Below are 20,776 nucleotides of genomic sequence, written 5' to 3' on the forward strand. Positions count from 1 at the left end.
TTCCTCTTCTCCCTGTGACCACTCATCTTTCTCCCACCAACAATCCTTGGAGCCTTCGTCCAACCAGTCCATGGCTCCATACCCTTCTGAATCCCTCTAAGGAGCCAATCATGATGTTGATAAATCCTCCAGAGATTAGGGAAACCATACCTTTACAATTTATAGCCCTTTCTTTGTATGGATGTCATTGTGTTCATTTAATGTATATTATTGCAAACTCAATAAAAATAGATCTGTGCTTTCAGTTATAAGGTACTGAACTGCTCCAAAATGGCATCCAGAAGACTGAATGGAGGAAGAGGTTGCAGTTCAGATCCTATGTGAGATCTTATGGGGCAGTCACAATCATGAGTAACCAACTCATCACAATGAGTAATCCACAGTGTGCTAAAACATTGTTAACTAGCATTGCTAGTTGTGATGCGTTTTCAGTCTAAAAAATTATCTGAGGATTGTATGAGTTTAAACTTGAAGTCCATGCTTCATTTGCCCCCAAGAGCCACCAATACGGCTCTTCTATCACTACATATAATATTCTGCACTGCCCCAGCCACCTCCAGTGAGAGAGCATGCCAAATACCGCAACATGCAAGTACTGCTTTATAAGCAATATTTGCTTTATTATACTGTATCTGCTTAACTTCTGGGAGAGTTACAACTGCTGGAGATGGTATAGAGCAGCCTCAGAGAGGTGAACACTGAAACATGGTATATCACTGCCCTACCTTAAGAGATCCCATGACAAATGCACCCACTCCTTATATTAAAGGAGCCCGTGAAAGGCACCATACCCATCACAAGGCCATCTTAAGAAACAAGAGGCTCCTGGAGGTTTCCCCATTTTCTTTTCCTTCATTAAAAAAGTGTATGCATTGGGACAACCCAAAACAGAGGAGAGCTGGAATTCGTTCTTGGCTTCGTCAGGGCTGAATGCTCAAGAGAGCAACTGTGAAGCGTTCCCTGCTGTCAGGCCGAGTGTGCACATCGTCCAGAGCATTATTGGGGTCAGCAGAACTGCTCTCAGCATGAAAGAGGAAGCCTCCACGTGGCAGCATCTTGCGTCACTGCAGGGCCTGCTTGTCCAATTGCACATTCCAGTGTACGGCTGGCTGGTGGTGGTACACATAGGACTCTGGAGTTCTAATTAGTCTTACTGTGTTTGTCATCAATAATTCCATGTCAAGCCATGATGACATCTGTTTTACAAAGCCAAACTACACACACACACAATATAGCATATATTATAACTCATTCTACATTTTGGGACCTGTCAACAGTTTTGGAGGAAGAGTTTAGCAGTTTTACATCAGGGATAACAACTAAATGTTGGCACTGACCCCCAAATAGATGCAATAGATGTTGTTGATTTTAACCAGATATTATATGTATCAGTTGGCCACAGTATTAGGAAGCGTCCTTGGCAGTTTATAGCAACAAGACAATGACGCTAGTGGTAATCTGCCAAAAACTGTTTTCTAGCTCTTCTTCTTATCTGGTAAATCAGTTAATGCTTTCAGCGTTTGCTTGTGATATTCAAGTTTATACTAGTTTGGTTACGTGCAAGCTCATCCACTTCATTCCACATGTGTTCTTGATCCCCATATGAAATGTACATCTGATCCAACAACCTTTTTATTGTGCTATGGCTACCAAAGCTACTTGGGAGGACTGGCATCAGGATTCAGCGTTATCAGGCACCTGCCAGGACTCCCAACCCAGCTGGAGGGTTGACTTGCAATGGCCTAGAACCCCTTGGTCCTACTCTATGCGGTTGCTCCCTGTCACCCACGTTCTTCAAGCAGAAAGAGGATGACAATAACTCACAGGGACCTATGCATACCTTGTCCTCTCTCTGAGGGGTCCAGAGGTAAACAAATGGGAAGGGGCAACAGCAGTGAGCTGGAGGAGGGCCTACTGAGAGCATCTTGTCCAAGTGCCCCCCCCAAAAAAGTCCTGGAACCAAGCCCTGCCACTTTGACACTGTAGAGAAAAGGTGAGGAAACTGTGGCCCTCCAGATGTTGTTGGTCTCCAAACTCCCATCAATTTGAGCCAGCATGACCAAGGATCAAGAGTGATGGGGGCTGTACTCCAGCAAGATCTGAGGAGCCACAAGCTCCCCATCCCTGATGCAGAGCCTGTATCTTTTCCATGGTTCTGAGGGCCCTTCTGTCCAGAGACCCCCTCAAGGGGTTTCCTTAAGAACTGAGGGAAGGAAATGCAGCCCTCCTTTCTTCTACAACATACCTAACAAGGAAATCCAGCTGCTTCTGCAAAAGAGCAATAACAACTGCTGCTCCTTTCCCTCTTGTCCTTTGCTATCACTGCAGCCTGCCTTCATCTCACAGTGGAGCTTGGTCCCAGAAGGAGAAGTGAAGACAGGAGGAAGTGAAGCAGATACACCTACCTATGTTCCACCTCTGGGCCCAATCCCAATGGTGACATGGCAGCAGGTGGCAATCAGATAGTGGCACTGGCAAGGATCAGCAGCCTACTACCATCTGGAAGGACCACAGGTCTGTGGAAGAACACATACTTTGTATAAGAAGAGATCCCCAGGTCCAATCCCTAGCATGTTCAGATAGGACTGGGAAAGACCCCTGCCTAGAACCTTGGAAAGAAGCTGCCAGTCAGTGAAGACAATCCTGAACTAGATGGACTAATGGTCTGGCTTTGTATAAGGCAATTTTCTATGTTCCATGACGGTGCCTGGGATCAGAGGCTAAGGTCCTCCAGTGCCAAGACCCTAGTAGTATCCACATTCTCTGGGCATGAACCAAACTTGCAATGAAGTTGTGGGACCTTTGAGGGGCACCAGGCAATGCTGCCAGCCACATCTTACATGTGCTGAAATTTCAGCAGTAGCAAGTGGTGCCCTTTCTAATTCCAGAGTTCATTCTAGGCCAAGCATTAATAGCTAGATTCAGGTAGTCCAGTCAGCAGCTGCCCCCTGCCAGTATCTGCTCTCCCCACAGTCCAGGTGCTTGCCCCTTCTGATCATTGATGCCAAGTCTGTGAATGAGCATCACCCAGCTGTTTTGCCACTGGGTTCACATTCCAGCCAAGAACGATTTCTATACTGAGACTGAGGCCACATTAACACCATGCATCTAAAGCACTAAGCCACCACTTTAAACAGTCATGGTTTCTGCCAAAGAATTCTGGCAGCTAACGTATGTCAAGGGTGCTGATAGTTGTTAGGAGACCCCCATTCCTCTCCCAAAGCTACATTTCCCAGAGTGATTTAACAACTCAATTTAACTCTCTTCACAGGGAACTCTGGGAAATGTAGCCCTTTGAAGAAACTAGGGATCTAAATATCCTACCTTCCTAAAACATTTGGACTTTAAATAAATTAAGCAGCACCATTTTTCACCATTTGACAGAACATACATACATATATAATTTTATTTATATCCCACCTTCCCATAGTTCAAACCAGGCTCAAGGCTGCTTATGACATGAAAAAATACATAACTACAACATAACAATATTAGATATAAACAATAAATAAAACATAAAAATACACAATCAAACTCAACAATTTCCACATAAATCACAACAAGATCTATAATAAAGATGCAAAAACCAACAGCAACAACTGCCCCACAAACAACACCCCAGCCCAATAGTCCGTTCAGCAGCCTCAGCTTTTGGAGCTGGAGTCAGGCAGGGCCCCACCCTCCCAGGCCAGGCAGCAAAAGGCCTGCAAGGCAAAGATCAGGTCTTCCAGGACTCACAGACAATATATGGTCTCACAGCCAACACAAGTCATGAAGTAAACTAGTGGAGACCAGCTGTCAGGGGTTTAGGTGCAGAGGCACGGGCAAGGGAGGAAACAGAGAGCGAAGGGGAGGAGACAGAGGAAAGGATGAGTGATGACGACGACCCGAGATCTCCCAGTCTTTCCAGTGAATCAGAGGATTCACAGAAAGGAGCACCAGTGGCCAGGGCAAGGGGGGAGTCTAGGGAGGCACCCCAGGAAGATAGAGCCAGAGGAGACTCAGGGGGGAGCAGCTGGAGATCGGGACCAGCGTCACCGCCAGGAAGCAGGGAAGAGGAAAGGAGCCAGGAGGGAAGCGCTGGCAGCTCACCACAGGAGGGAGGGCAGGAGTCAGGAGTGGCCACACCTCCATCGGGGAGCGAGGAAACGGTTAAGAGGAAAGTGGAAGGTTGGGCGCGCGCGCCAAGTTCAAATGCAGAGGAAGGCGGCGCAGTGAGCAGCCCCGAAAGGGAACCGGGTCCTAAAGCCCGGCGCAAGGAGGCAGAAGGGTCCGGGTCAGCGTCAGAAGAATCCCGGAAGGAAGAAGCCCCGGGGGGTAGAGGGACCCAGAGGAGGACAGTCAGGAGGAAAAGGTGGAGCAAGGCTAGGATATTAAGTTGGTGCGCACGGGGCGGAGACTCAGACGGAGCCTCGCCGATCTAGCTAGTAGACGTAGAGTTGCAGACAGCAGCGTGAGAATGGAAACTGTAATTCAATAAAGATTTTTACTTAATGACCGCTGGCTAGCGTGATCCTCTGTGAGCTAGGATCTTGAAGCAGCTCTGACAGTAGGCTCCGTCTCCACATTGTGGGCATCTGCAGCCTCGAGGAGAGGAGAGAAACAGGCGCCCACTAGCGAGCTCACGAACGGCAGGAGACATGACGGCTGAGCAGCAGATAGAGGACCTCAGAAAAGCAGTGGCACAACTGAACGCCGAGGTTCTCGCATCCAGGAAGAGAGAGGACGAGGCAGCTGCCGCCTGCAGGGATCTCCAGGTCAGGTTAGACGTACTGGCAAAGCAACCACCCCGGCAGGAGGGAATTGGGTTGGCGAGACGGACAGGCGGGCTGCTCTCTCACTTCGATGGGAACCTGCAACAGTATCCCAACTTTAGAGCCGACGTACTGTGCGCACTGCAACTGTTGCATAAAGACTTTAGAGATGAACAGGAGAGAGTGGGGTTCATCATGTCCCATCTGCATGGGGAGGCGAAAGCATGGTTGCGCAATTTATGGAGAGATAACGATCCGGCGCTCCAGAATGCGGATGCCTTTATTAAAGCGATGGATGGGTGTTTCTTATCAAGTATTGACATTGATCTTGCACGGAAGGAGGTGCATGGGCTGAGACAAGGGAGGGCCAGCGTCAGACAGTATCATGCACGCTTTTTCGCCTTGGTCAGCGCCCTGGAATGGGACAGAGATTCGGCTCCTGTAAGAGACCTCTTTTGGGAGGGACTGCACAACTCGATTAAAGATGAGATAGCGAGGGGGGAGAGACCCCGAACCACCCAGGAGGTCGTTCAGAGGGCACTGGCCGTGGGGGTGAGGCTGGAAGGACGTCCGTGGAGCAAGGACGAAGGACGTGGAGGGCGCGAACCAGCCGGGGGCCCCTCCTTCTTTCCCAGAGAAGCAGCACGAACGCAATCCACGCCTCCGCCAGGAGGAGGAGCCGAACCTATGGAGGTTGGAGGTGCAAGGGCTCAGTCAGCAACCAGAGCCCTAGCACCGGCAGCAGTGAAGGCGAAGCCTCCTAGAGGGACCAGGAAGTGTTACGTCTGTGAGCAGCCAGGGCATATGGCGAAAGAGTGTCCCCAGAGGCCCCACAAGCTTACTGCAGCCTCAGCAATGGTGACTGCAGCAACGCAGCAGGGAGGACCACAGCAGGGAAACGACAATGTCTGGCTGGAGGAAGAGGCACTGGGGCCCAGCCAGACGTGTTAGTGACGCAGTCCCCAGAAATTTTACAGCCAGTGAACCCCCTCCCGCCCAAACCAGTAGTGAGGCTCACAGCATCTCTCCAGCTGCCCAATGGAATCACCATGGACGTGCCAATCACCATCGACTCCGGCAGCAACGCGGACTTTATAGGGCAGGAATTTGTCGACAGGCACGCTGTGCAGTTGCTGCCGGCCACACTGCCCCTGCAGGTTGTCACGGTGGATGGCAGGGAGCTGCTAGGGGGGCAAGTGGTGAAGCAGACGCCACCAATGGTGATGCGACTTGGGAATCACAGGGAAGTCATCAGCTTCAACGTCACTCAACTGTCTGACACGCCCATTGTATTGGGTATGAGTTGGCTGGACAAGCACAGCCCAACGATGGCTTGGTTCCAGAGGCAGCTGGTCTTCGGCTCTTCCTTTTGTGCTGAACACTGCATCGTACCCAGGCAGGAAGGAGAGGAAGAGGAGTCACAGCTGCTGCTAGGCACACTGCAAGCGATTCCCCACAAGTACGCAGAATTTCTGGAAGTTTTCTGCGAGAAGGAGGCGGACAGGCTACCCCCTCACAGACCATATGACTGCAAAATTGACCTGCTGCCGGGGGCGGCGCTGCCTAGAGGGAAGCTGTATTCCATGTCTGAGGACGAACTGCAGGAACTCAAAGACTTCATCGATCTTAATTTGGAGCGCGGTTTCATCCGGGAGTCTAAGGCAGTGGGGGGCAGTCCTGTATTCTTTGTTAAGAAGCGAGACACGCCCCAAAAAAGACTCGTAGTGGATTACAGGATTTTGAACAGTGTGACCAAGCCGTCGGACTTCCCCATGCCCCGCATCGACGACCTCCTGGCGAAGGTACGGAAGGGAAAGGTGTTCACCAAGTTGGACCTGCGGGGGGCGTACAACCTCATTCGCATGCGGGAAGGTGATGAGTGGAAGACAGCCATGTTCACGCCACTGGGTACCTACGAATACAGAGTTATGCCTTTTGGACTGCAAAATGGCGCTCACGTTTTTCAAGCATTTATGCATCACGTGTTGGCGGGACTTCTCTACAAGACGTGCGTCTGTTTCTTGGATGACATCCTGATCTTTTCGGAGTCGCAGCAAGAACATGACAAGCACGTCAAGGAAGTGCTGGGCAGGCTAAAGCAACACAGGCTCTACGCCAAGCTGGAGAAGTGCCAATTTGACGTGCCGGAGGTGGATTTTCTGGGCTACAAGCTGTCTGCCAAGGGGCTCGCCATGGACAGCGCCAAGGTTCGAGCGGTGTTGGATTGGAAGAGCCCACGCAACCGGAAGGAGGTCCAACGGTTTGTCGGCTTTGCGAACTTCTATCGCAAGTTTATCAAGGGCTTCGCGATGCAGACGGCGGCCATCACTGACACCCTTAGCTCCAAGAAGAAGAAGTTCATCTGGACAGAGCAGGCGGAGCAGTCCTTTCAGGCCCTCAAGCGTCTCTTCGCGTCGGAAGAGCAGCTGCTTCATGTCAACCCCAGCATGCCGATGAGGGTGGAGACAGACGCTTCGGACAGAGCTGTGGGGGCGGTCCTGCTGCAGAAGGACCCGCAGGGCGTGTGGCGGCCGGGAGCGTTTTACTCCAGGAAGCTCAGCAAGTCCGAGCAGAACTACACCATATGGGACAGGGAGTTGCTGGCCATTCATGCAGCGTTCAAGGCGTGGAGGCACTTTCTGATCGGCGCCAAGCACACGGTGCAGGTTTGCACGGACCACAAGAATCTGGAACACTGGCGCACGGCACAGTTCCTGAACCAGAGGCAGATACGTTGGGCTGAGTTCTTTGCGGACTTCGACTTCCGAATAGAGTATGTCCCGGGGGACACCAACATCATGGCAGACGCTCTCTCCCGCAAGCCACAGTATCTGGAGGACGCAACACCAGCGGCCGCCATGCACATCTTTGCACCGACAGTGTGGGCGTGCGCCGCGGCGACCGTGGACCTAGAGGCGGTGCGGCGAGCGTTGCAGGGGGACTCCTTCGCACGAACGAAGATGGCAGAGGTGCGAGGGGGCAAGGCAGCGGCCGACGGTTTCCAGCTACGAGATGGCTTGCTCATCCGTAAAGGGGCCATCTACGTGCCGGGTGACGAACTTCGAGCCAAGGTGCTACAGCAGCTGCACGACGCACCCACGGCCGGGCACTTTGGCAAGGAGAAGACGGTGGAATTAGTAGCCAGGGATTTCTGGTGGCCTGGAATGAGAGGGGAGGTCGCAGACTACGTAGCGAGGTGTGACACCTGCCAGAGGGCAAAGCCGGTGCACAAACCGCCGGCTGGACTGTTGGAGCCGCTGCAAACTCCGGTCGAACCTTGGGAAAGGGTGGCTCTGGACTTTGTCACGGATCTGCCCAGCTCAAGGGGCAAGACGGCAGTGTTGGTGGTGGTGGACCTGTTCTCCAAGATGGCGCATTTCATTCCGTGTGCTAAGGTGGCCACGGCGGAGCAAACCGCCAAACTGTTCATAGACCACGTGTTCAAGGTTCACGGTCTGCCACGGTCTATTCTGTCCGACCGCGGGCGGCAGTTCATCTCGAACTTCTGGCAGAAACTGATGGGCTTCCTAAACGTCAAGATCAATCTGGCGTCGGCGAGACACCCGCAGACCAACGGGCAAGCGGAGCGAGCCAATGCCATCATGCAGCAGTACCTGAGATGTTATGCAAACCAACAGCCTGCGACGTGGGTAGATTACCTGCCGCTTGCAGAGTTTGCCTACAACAACACGAAGCACGTTTCCACGGGCGTCACGCCGTTCTTCGCCAACAACGGGCGGCACCCTAGAACCTTTCCGGGACTGGAATGCAGGGGAGAAGGGGAGCCGCAGTCAGCAGATGCGTTCGCGTCGGAGCTGCAGGAAGTCCACGATCAGCTGCGGCGCCACCTGGAACTGGCTAAACACGCATACAAGGTACAAGCGGACAACACAGAAGGGTTGGTGAAGAGCTCCACGTGGGAGACTGGGTCTGGTTAGCAGCCCACGCAGTGCCGGCCAGGTCGTTGGCCAAGAAGAAACTAGGGCATAAACAACTGGGGCCCTACCAAGTCGAAGAACAGGTCAACCCGGTGGCTTTCAAGCTGGCGCTCCCGGAGGGTTCCAGAATGCATCCGGTGTTCCACAGATCGGTGCTCACTCCCTACAAGGCACCGCACAGGTTCCAGGAACCCGGAACGGCGCCGAGTCCGCTCAGAGAAGGAACGGGGCACGCGGGAGTGGCACAGGAGGAGCGCATCAACGAAGTCACGGAGATTTTGGACTCCAGATGGGGGGAAGAGGGAGTAGAATACTTTCTCGCCAGGGAGGGCACCCCGGCCAGTGCGAACAGCTGGGTGCCGGGCTACGCTTTAGACGAACCTCTGCTCAAAGACGAGTTTCATGCCCTCTTCCCACATAGACCTATGCCAGCAGACTTTTTCGACGACTGGCTTTTCACGCCCACGCTTTCGGACAGCACGTTCAGGGGGTTCGACTCGGACGAGGAACCAACACGAGACGTCCGTTCCCCGGAGGGGTCACCCTCGGGATCGGTCTCAGAACCCTCGTATTGGTGGGACGATAGGCCGGAGGAGCAGTTCCGCAGGAAGTGGCTGGACTGTTCCGGCAGAGCAACGCCGCCTGGAGGAAGTGCGGGAGAGACGGACATGGACATTTTCGGGGACGACCCTGGTTTCGAGCACGGCGGCACAGAGATGGAAGAGGAGGTGACTGTCGTCAACGAGAGCAGAGAGGAAGAACTGGAAGAGTTCCGCTGGAGGCCTGCCACGGGAAGCGACCGATATCCGACGTTCGTCCCTTTGCAACAGCAGCCCCCAGTTCCAGCACCGGAAGGAGGGGAGGGGGGACTGGGGGGCTTCGAGGGGGGGATGGATGTCAGGGGTTTAGGTGCAGAGGCACGGGCAAGGGAGGAAACAGAGAGCGAAGGGGAGGAGACAGAGGAAAGGATGAGTGATGACGACGACCCGAGATCTCCCAGTCTTTCCAGTGAATCAGAGGATTCACAGAAAGGAGCACCAGTGGCCAGGGCAAGGGGGGAGTCTAGGGAGGCACCCCAGGAAGATAGAGCCAGAGGAGACTCAGGGGGGAGCAGCTGGAGATCGGGACCAGCGTCACCGCCAGGAAGCAGGGAAGAGGAAAGGAGCCAGGAGGGAAGCGCTGGCAGCTCACCACAGGAGGGAGGGCAGGAGTCAGGAGTGGCCACACCTCCATCGGGGAGCGAGGAAACGGTTAAGAGGAAAGTGGAAGGTTGGGCGCGCGCGCCAAGTTCAAATGCAGAGGAAGGCGGCGCAGTGAGCAGCCCCGAAAGGGAACCGGGTCCTAAAGCCCGGCGCAAGGAGGCAGAAGGGTCCGGGTCAGCGTCAGAAGAATCCCGGAAGGAAGAAGCCCCGGGGGGTAGAGGGACCCAGAGGAGGACAGTCAGGAGGAAAAGGTGGAGCAAGGCTAGGATATTAAGTTGGTGCGCACGGGGCGGAGACTCAGACGGAGCCTCGCCGATCTAGCTAGTAGACGTAGAGTTGCAGACAGCAGCGTGAGAATGGAAACTGTAATTCAATAAAGATTTTTACTTAATGACCGCTGGCTAGCGTGATCCTCTGTGAGCTAGGATCTTGAAGCAGCTCTGACACCAGCAAACACAACAAAGGTATCTGTGGTGGAGGCAAGGTTGTGGTGAATAAAGGTGAAACGACTGATCAACAAAGTGACCCTGCATCGTTCACTAGAGCAGGGAGGAGGAACCTGTGGTGCTAGATGTTGTTGCACTCCAATTCCCAACACTGATCAGCCAGCATGGCCGAGGTCAGGGACGATGGAAGTTGTAGTCCAGCAAGCTTCCCACCCCTGCACTACAGACTGCCCAGCCCCTTTTCTCCAGGATCTGTTTTCTAGTGTAATGGCTATGGATGGGACATTGAAGCTCCCTGACACCCATTTGATTCACCCACCTTGAAGTGCTGCTTTCCAGTCTGATGCCAAGCAAACTCACTCATTCCGCTCTTTTGAACTCAACATTACTAGGCAGCTCAAGGCTCACATAAATGAGTTTTCATTGCTAAAGAATGGTTGTTGTAAGAAGAGAAGTTTAGGAATGCAAAGAACATTGTATCAGAGACTACCAGATGTGAAATACCGCCTCCCCCCTCTAAGCAGCATGTTTTCAAAACTTTAAATGCGATCTTGTGAGGGTATCTCCTGATTACCTTAATTCTAACTGCCGCGTTTTCAGTCTCAGACTCATGCATTTTGAGAACACATGGTTGTCAACACCAAGGATTAGTATGTTGAAAGGAAACTTAGACCATGTCTTGAAATCATTCTGTTTCTCAGCCAGAATTCAATTTCCCCCTCCAATGTCTGTTTCTCTCTTGGAATTACCTCAAGCCACTTGTTTTGCATTATACTGCATGATGTGCAATGTAAATAAAGAGCTTGTTTGTGACTACCAGAGAATTCCAAGATTCAGCCTTATCTTTCATTCCAGACGATTATCCTTAGATGACTTTTCTCCTTTCCTCTCTGCACTTCAGCATGTGAGGAAGGATAGGGCAAAGACCATCTTTACACTGACACAGCATTTAATCCTTATACACATTTTCCACTATCCCATTTAGGGTGAACTGTTTAACAACAGTGTGGTACAGTGGGAAAAAGAGGTAATTTTATTCTAGGCTGCATCAACATCATTTGTTGTTGTTGTTTAGTCGTGTCCAACTCTTCGTGACCCCATGGACTAGAGCACACCAGGCACTCCTGTCTTCCACTGCCTCCCGCAGTTTGGTCAAACTCATTTTAGTAGCTTCGAGAACACTGTCCAGCCATCTCGTCCTCTGTCGTCCCCTTATCCTTGTGCCCTCAATCTTTCCCAACATCAGGGTCTTTTCCAGGGAGTCTTCTCTTCTCTTGAGGTGGCCAAAGTATTGGAGCCTCAGCTTCAGGATCTGTCCTTCCAGTGAGCACACAGGACTGATTTCCTTAAGAATGGATAGGTTTGATCTTCTTGCAGTCCATGGGACTCTCAAGAGTCTCCTCCAGCACCATAATTCAAAAGCATCAATTCTTCGGCAATCAGCCTTCTTTATGGTACAGCTTTCACTTCCATACATCACTACTGGGAAAACCACAGCTTTAACTATACAGACCTTTGTCGGCAAGGTGATGTCTCTGCTGTCTAGGTTTGTCATTGCTTTTCTCCCAAGAAGCAGGCGTCTTTTAATTTCGTGACTACTGTCACCATCTGCAATGATCATGGAGCCCAAGGAAGTAAAATCTCTCACTGCCTCCATTTCTTCCCCTTGTATTTGCCAGAAGGTGATGGGCCCAGTGGCCATGATCTTCGTTTTTTTGATGTTGAGCTTCAGACCATATTTTGCGCTCTCCTCTTTCACCCTCATTAAAAGGTTCTTTAATTCCTCCTCACTTTCTGCCATCAAGGTTGTGTCATCTGCATATCTGAGGTTGTTGATATTTCTTCCGGCAATCTTAATTCCGGCTTGGGATTCATCCAGTCCAGCCTTTTGCATGCTGAATTCTGCATGTAAGTTAAATAAGCATGGAGACAATATACAGCCTTGTTGTACTCCTTTCCCAATTTTGAACCAATCAGTTGTTCCATATCCAGTTCTAACTGTAGCTTCTTGTCCCACATAGAGATTTCTCAGGAGACAGATGAGGTGATCAGGCACTCCCATTTCTTTAAGAACATCAACATCATAGTGCCCTGATAAAGGGAAGTAATAGTATGGCTCCATTCTGCCTTGATCATGTCTAGTTCTGAGCATTACAATTTAAGAAGGATATTGACAACCTGGAATGTGTGAAAAGGAGGATAACCAAGATGATAAAGGGCGTTATGAGGAACAATTGTGTGAACTACGTATGCTTAGCCTGAAATAGAGGAGACTGAAAGTAGATATGATAACCTTATTCAAATATCTAAAGCACTTTCCCATGGAAGATGCAGCAAGATTGTTTTCTCCTGCTCCACAGGCTAGGACCTGAAACACTGAATTCAAATTACTAGAAAGGAGACAGTGGAACAAGCTCCCACAAGAGGTGGTGGTGGACTCTCCTTCCTTGGAGTTTATGAAGCAGAGGTTGGAAGGCCTTCTGTCCTTTATGATCTAGTTGAGATTCCTGCATTACAGGGAGTTAGATGACTCTCAAGGTCCCTTCCAACTCTATGATGATTCTCTGATCTAAAGTTTAAGTAGGGAATATATTTTCTTGCAGTTAATTATTTTTGTCTTGGCCCTTAATTCCATGGTTTAGTACTTTACAATATCTCAGAATTTTACTATTAATTATGTTGGGAAATGACTGAGGACACAATCTTAACCCCACTTACCTATGAGTAGGCGCCACTGAATTCAGTATTCTGAGGAGACATGTTTAGGATTGCATTGTAAGTTGTTTCCATGTACTGTTTTATAGTACTCTCTCTGACCTCTGCAGTTCTTCTTATCATTATAATTTGTCTAGTTAACTTAACAAATTCATCTCACATGTTTTTTTGTTCTTCCTTTTTTGACATATTGATGTGTGGATTTGCTTATTCCCCATAAAAATTAAAATGGCAATTAACATAAGTCTGGGTGGATCCCTCAGTGACAATAAAGCTTAAAATAAAAAGAATGTGATATGCAAACTTCAAAACAACTGAAATGAAAGAGACTTCAGTTTACAGATTGTTTATGGTGCCATTTAAATATTATTTTCTGTTGTACAAAGACTGCTTATCTTGGGGGAGCTGGGGAGTGGGGTAGGAAAGGCTGACATCACTGTCAGCCTCAGCCAGTCACAGTGGCTGGTGGGATTGTCCGCCAAAAAAAATCAAATTCAAATGGGCCTATCATGGCCCTCGAGTGGGGGCTGTGCTCTGGCGACAGACCTGGTGGAGCCAGTCCTCACTCAGGTCCACTGCCATAGCATAAAAGCCAGCTGCGCTGCAAGTATGTGGCACAGTTGGAATCAGATGTCCCACCTTCCCACTCTGTATATTGTTGGCTCTGCCAAGAGGTAGGTAGGCAGTGCATGTGTATCGCCAGACTGTGGAATTAATCGGTCTAATTTTGGGGTCAGGGAGGAAGTTGCCTGCAGACCAATTGACCCTGTCTGGGATGGAGGGGTGTGCCTTGAACACAACAACTTTCACAACTTTTATTGGGGAAAGGGTATTGAGTTGGAACCTTAGTCTAAGCTGTGGGTGCCCCACCCCCTGATCCAGAATCAAATTCAGGGTACCTGGTAAAGGGGTCCAAGGGTAGGGTTCTGTCCAAAAGCCCATACAGGGGCTAATGGGCCATATAACACCCCCAAATGACTTGGTTGAATTGTCCTATTTGATTTGCATCACAGAGGGATCTTTAAATCCATGATCAATACTGAGGTAGTTATCAGCCAGTGACCAGGTTGGCTGATTCAGGATATATACTGAATGCCTATGCCAAAGCCGACTTACATATCAATACTGTTGTGACTATTTCGATTCCAAGCCAGTGTCATGTCATTTCTTGCTACTTCTACATCTCTAATCACCTCCTGGATGACCCCCAGCTTGCTGCACATGGGAATCAATCACATGGCTCTTTCTCACAGGGAAAGGGGGAATTCCTTTTGTATTCCAATTTTGTAGGAAAGACACACACAACCAGCCCCCAGCGGAATCTTGGGGTCACAAAGGAAGATCTTGCAGCCATGTGTGAGCAGCTCATGTATAAGCAGTTTCCATGAGGCCAGGAGAAGGTGAATCATAAGTAGAAAAGAAGTAAGTCAATAATGTCTGGCAAAACAGGAGGCTCCTTTCATCTCAAGTTAAATGACTGTATATGTTAAGCACCGTTTTGTTTTATTTAATATTTGTGTGCCACTTTTCAAGTAACAAAGCTTAGTTCAAAGTTGTTCACAACAGTAACAGGTCATCCACATTTTATAAATATCAAACACATATTACATTCAATATAATTTAATTGATGGCTCACCAGACAAATTGATGTACACCTGTCAAGCGTGGTAGCCCAGAAGGGGGCTCAATAAATTAATCTGTTTCTGCAGTCTGCCTGGAATGACAAAAAGGAAGGAACAAGAAGGAAGAGCTGTCAAGCACACAATATGTAGCTTGTGGGTTGCATGATGTGGCTTACTGAGTTGCAAGTTTTACAGGTCTAATGTAAACAATAGCAGGGTTGTTTAGCCAGGTAGCCATATTCTTCTACCCACAGACACAAAAATCAGCTGGAACTGGGTTATTTGGAGCAAAATGGCTAGCTAGAGGAGAAATACCTAAGCATACACACACACTCTTATTCTTTATCTTTGACTTGCAGTTGATCAAGACTGCTGAGTTTTTTAAAAAATGGGGGAAACGAACAGGCAACTGGTGCTTAAGCTTGTCCCTTGGGATAAGTTCTTATTGAAGAAGAAGCTTATCCTTATCTCTCTCTCTCCCCCACACACACACTCCCTAAACATATGTCAGGGTAGCCTACAATTTTTTGCTCTGGCATCTAATTTTCAAGGTGCAGCAATGGTACTCAATCATGTGAGTTCTCCCCTGCAGTTTGGAGTAGCACAGCCCAGATACAGGTTTATTACCTCGACAAGAAATAGGACTGGTCACTGCTAACCTTGGTTGGACTAGGACCAGTATGCTTGAAATAGTCCTCCTTCCTTGCTCTGAGGTCAGATTAAGAATGGAATGCTGCAACACTACATATGGGCATTCAACAGATACTTCACTTTTTCCATGACCCACTGCAGGTCAAAGGAGAACGGAATATGGAAAAGCAGTATCCTTTGAGGCATTTGAGAAAAGTCACATAATCATTCCTCTGCTTGGTCTTAGGCTTTTGGCACAATCTTATAAAATTAATTCAGACAATCCAGTGTTTATTCTCTTGAAGTTAGGATGGCAGTGTTTCCCTACCTAAGGGAAAGAAACATTCCTCAGCCTCCACATCATACTTTGTAGTTATAGTGAATGGTTTCTACGATAGGACATTTTGTAGGTGAAGATGGAATACATCACGGCGAAATTTTTCAAGGTAAAACTTTTGGAGCCAATCATATTCCAGTCGCTTAGTGTTGAAATGTATGGACTTGAATTAAATGAATTAAAAAATGAAATTGGATTCTGAACTTTACCTAGGGGTCGCTTTGGGATGGTTGCTAGACAGAAAATAATATCTTGGCTTTCTGGCAGCCCAGCTGTGAGGGAGAGTGCACTATTCATCAGAATGCAATTTGTCCAAGAAAGTACGTTCCAAGTCCTAATCAATTAAGATGAAGTCTTACTGGACAATGTTCAGGCAGACTACTCAAGAAAACTAAACCCACAAGTCTCGGTGGAAAAGACACAAGATAAGCTTAGCTTACACTGGAATGTTTGCATCTATAACGCGATCAGCTTGCGTGACACAGGATAGCATGTTTCAAGCTACAGAAGGAATGCCCCTCCTTCCTCAGAGTGAAGCACTCAAAAGCAGACGCACAGCAGCTAGTTTGCTACCTGAAACAAAATTTTGTTAAGATCTCTGGACATGCTGGTTTCTATAAGGATTGCTCTACACACACACACGTTCCTTAAAACAGATAAAACCATTGATATTTTTCACTAGGTTGCTCAAAAGGAAAAAGCATATATGAATGCCAGAAAGTTAACTGCAAGGATTACTTCCTTATTTTCTATTTCTTATTTCCTATTTTATTGCCCTGATGCTAGTGTTCAGTTAAAGCTAGCCAGCATGTAAAGTTGCAGCAGGACTACTATGTCTAGGCTTGAGGCTGTCCTGGACAAAATGCCCTCACTGAGACCCCTCCCCACCCCCCAGATAGATCTTGGCCCAGGAGTGACACAGATGGGAATGCTGAGCCTACACAGCTGGACTTGCTGGCACTGCCGTTTTGATTTAATTTCAGAGTGTGGAAGATGTACACATAAGCCACAAACAATATTAAATGAAAAATCAAAGCACAATATATGTGTGGGTATTAGGATACAATGGTTACATGGAAAAATCAACTTTGTTAAAACATCTAGTTTTAATCCTTGCTTTATGTGCATGGATTGGTATGTAAGATTAAAATGAATAACAATTAATTAACTACAATTAACTACAATTTCTGAACCCTAAACAGGCCTGCCTAAGCTCCACTAGCCTCTTACTACATTCCTAGCTGTCCTAACCTTATAGCATTTTAAAGAGAAGAACACTAGCTGCCAGTTCCAGAGTGGAATTTCAGGGAACAGGCTCCTGTGGTGTTAGATGCTCATTTACTTCCCCCCTTAGCAGAGAACAATTTGGTGTCCAGGATATAAGATCCACTGAGGAACATCTAAGTAGAAAATTAGTTCAAGGAAACACTAAACAAAAATGTTCCAAAATAAAATAGTGCAGCCTGAACCCCTCCCAGGAATATATAAAATGTAATGAGGAAGAAGAAAAGAAATCTGAAAAAAATTAAATCTTTTCAAAGCTGTCCATATCATGAACATCAGGAAAAATCTAGCTCTGTGTAAAAACCACAAGGAATTTTTTTGCTAAGGTAGAAATAAAATTTCCTGAAACAAGTTTTTAAAAAACTGTACAAAATGTATGTGGAAAACTCAACACAATAAAGCCTGTCTCAAGGCAAAGTTTTGACAAGCATCAAGAATGCAATCCAAAAGGAACATTTTCTTCTTACTGTGTGCGTTCCAGAGAAGAGATATAGTACAGCACAAAAAAAAGACGGGGGGGGGGGGGGACTGCTTGTGTGAAATAGAGATGATGCTAATATGGAGCCTAAAGAAGAATGGTCTAAGACCTCTCTCAGCTCCCCAACATCTCAGAAAGCTTTTCCTGCTTGCTAATTGGTTCCCTTCATTTCTCATTTGTTTACGACCAAAATTTGGTTCTCTCTTGGTAAATGACTGGTCACAAGGCCGAAAGTTACTTCTGTTTACTGTCCCCAAAACAGCTTCCCTTTGTCTTAGGGATGTGCTCCTGAGGCTGGAGCTGCCATGATGGCATCCAGAGGCAACAGAGTGCCTGCTGGTACATAACAAAAAGTCACAGGTCACATCCACACCGTACATAAAAGCACTTTCATACCACTTAGACAGCCCCCAAATATCCTGAGAACTGTGGTTTGTTCCTTCCATGCTTAACAAACTACAGTTAAGCTATGCCTGTTAAAGTGGGAAATGTTGAAGAAAGGGCAGCAAAATGTCACAGCTAAGAAGCTCAAATCGTGTACAGTGGTACCTCGGGTTAAGTACTTAATTTGTTCCGGAGGTCCGTACGTAACCTGAAACTGTTCTTAACCTGAAGCACCACTTTAGCTAATGGGGCCTCCTGCTGCTGTCGCGCCGCCGGAGCACAATTTCTGTTCTCATCCTGAAGCAAAGTTCTTAACCCGAGGTACTATTTCTGGGTTAGCGGAGTCTGTAACCTGAAGCGTCTGTAACCTAAAGCGTCTGTAACCCAAGGTTCCACTGTATATAGCTGACACCCTTCTTTGGAAATTAAACCAATGTCCAGACTTAACTTTCAAAAACCTTACTTGCATAAACTTATAGATGAATTAAAACATTATAATTACAGTCACATGCTTATCCAAGCATGGGCTTACAGTCTCTTCTTCTAACTGCCAAAGTAAACAACTGTTATTTTCCTCTCTTTCCGGAGCTCAGCACTCAGCTTTCTATATCTCAATTAGGCCATGCCTTGCAGCTCCCCAGAGAGATTTCCACTTTTACCTTCTGCTGCAGCTTTGCTCTCTTTCTTTCAAAGCAGAGAAGAAGCACTCCAACAATCTATCCAATTTAGCAACATTCACAAGTGGGTTCTAAAACACAGTCATTTTGCTTCACATAAAATGAAGTCTCTCCTTGACTAGACACCTTCCATGTGACCAACATTAGCCAATCACATGAGAACTACCAGAGAACTCTCTAGAATTCGGTTACCCCAACTGATCACATTTAAACACATGGTAATAATGCACGCAAGCATTTACCACGTCAGTGAATTAAATTACTATACTTAACAGTATAAGACTGCTTTTAATGTATGGTGAATATCCCCTCAAAAATCCACAATCCAAAAGAAAATGTTTGCTCTTCCAGCTCAGCTTGTTTGCAGTGGCCTGGCCTGTTCTACAGGCCCCCACGGCAGATGGAACTTTCTCACAATTCCAAATGGGCCCATGGGCCCAAAAAGGTTGGCAGCCCTTTGCCTAGGGCAGGTGTGGTTGCTGGAGCTGGCAAGAGTAGTAATTCAGCAACATCTGGAGGACCAAAGGTTTCCCACACCTGTCCTGGGGTCTAACCAGTGTATACTCTGGGCCCAGAGAGGCAAATCCATACCTTCTTCAGAATATGGCCCACTGTGGCAATTTAGCAAAGGCCTAGTCACCATAGCAACCATGTATCTGTCTTTCCCCTCATTTCAGAACCCGGGGGTCCAGACGAATCTGGGCTCTATGATTCTATGATTTAATTTACGGGCTGATTGTCAGCAGATAGCATTTTTAATTGTTTGCCTTTGTATTTGTTTTTGTATCATAGTAACTGCTTTGGGTTCCCATTGGGGGGAAGTGGGGGACAAATAAACATTTATGAGTCGAATTAACAAATAAAAATGTTAATAATGTATAAATAAATATCAAACAAGCAACCAGAGACAATAAAGCCACTTAATAGACAGACCCACAGCAAGGCTGATTTACTAGGAAGACCTCAGACAGAGTGTCCAAAATATAAAAGGATATATTTTATCAACCTCGGATATCAGCTTTTCATGGAACAAGGCTGCAGCATGTCGACAAACACAGCATGTTCAACAAACCACAGCAGAGGGGCACAATACTTAATTCAGTCAGCAAGCCTCCTATGGAAATGTGAATCATGCTGTCCCCATAGTACATTCTGTTCATTCTGTCACAATAAACACAAGTGTTTGTTTGCCGAACCCATTAGCACTAAACTATAAACTTAACAAGAAAGTTCCAGAGTCAAGCTGTGTTTTTAGTTTGTAATAGTGCCCGCCATTCCAGGATTCTTTTCTTTTTCTTTTCCTTCTTCCAAATTTACTCCAAATTTTTCCTATTAAATCATAATATTTTCCAGTCTTTTGCAATTCTGCAGCATCAAATAACAGCAGGGAGTAAATCATGGGGCAAGTATGGACAGACTTATAATTTCACATTTGTGGCATTTAAAGTTTTGGAACAGCAATGACAAAGCCCGCCCCCTCAGCATCATTTCTATTATGTTCTATTGTCATGCAATGTACTGCAACTCCTCGGCTCAACTTGGTTTTATAAGGCCAGAGAGAGCAGTACAATGCAGAATTTATTTGTTTACATTGGAAAGCTCTTGTTCCCTGTGATTTAATGACCTCAATTTATGATGTATTTATAGCACTGAACAGGTTTTTTGAAAAGTCTCCATCATTTTTGGAGGATGTCACAGTCCGTGATGTCTTTACTCACACAGAACAATACTTTTTTTTCTTCTGCAGGGGTTCCATTTGTAAACCTCACAAATTTTGGATGATCTGTCCAAGCACTGCTTCCCAACATCAAAGCAATGACTGGAGCCTGGGGAAATCAATCCAAGCTCACATCTACATTTGTAGATTTTTACAAGTCCAAATCAGCACTGGTGTGTGTCTAGGTTTAGCCAATGTGCGTAATGAAACATTGATCGCTTTTTTATTTAGAGGAATGTCACCATTGGGAGGAGCTGGGTTTTGCACCTGCATCAAGTAGTACTTCCACAGCATCTGCATTTAAAGATGCAGACACAGCCTAAGAATGTAACTAGTCTACTTTTAATAAAATTCCCTTCCAGTTTTCGGCACCAGTGGCAAATAACAAAATTGGAACCTCCTTTTCTCTTTCACAATTTCCTTTACTCTATAGTTGTAGCCAAACTTGGTAAAATATGTTCAATTCCATCTCTTGCCTTCTAAGGGTGTCCTTGTCAGCAATCTTGTAGTAGATTGCATCCTTGCTACAGTCCTTGTTTTCAGACAAATGTTGTTTGGGTTCAGCACATAAAGGGTTGTCTCTCACTTTATC

The 20,776-nt window shown here is 47.4% G+C and overlaps 1 long non-coding RNA gene across 3 annotated transcripts in view; it reads right to left on the bottom strand.

The window, feature by feature from the left end:
* LOC308583602 overlaps window positions 1-18,646 on the bottom strand; it is a 62,504-nt gene extending 43,858 nt beyond the window's left edge. Inside the window, exons 1-2 of one of the 3 annotated variants that reach the window (XR_014006290.1) lie at window positions 18,450-18,646; window positions 14,692-14,769 (exon numbers count right to left, since the gene is read on the bottom strand). This is a non-coding gene — a long non-coding RNA (uncharacterized lncRNA). The remainder of the gene's footprint in view (window positions 1-14,691; window positions 14,770-18,449) is intronic. The other 2 variants (XR_014006291.1, XR_014006292.1) reach the window with 2 other exon arrangements.
* Window positions 18,647-20,776: the final 2,130 nt, after the last annotated feature.

The sequence above is a fragment of the Podarcis bocagei genome, assembly GCF_964188305.1.
Source record: "Podarcis bocagei genome assembly, chromosome: 1".
In the NCBI taxonomy this organism is placed as follows: Eukaryota; Metazoa; Chordata; class Lepidosauria; order Squamata; family Lacertidae; genus Podarcis; species Podarcis bocagei.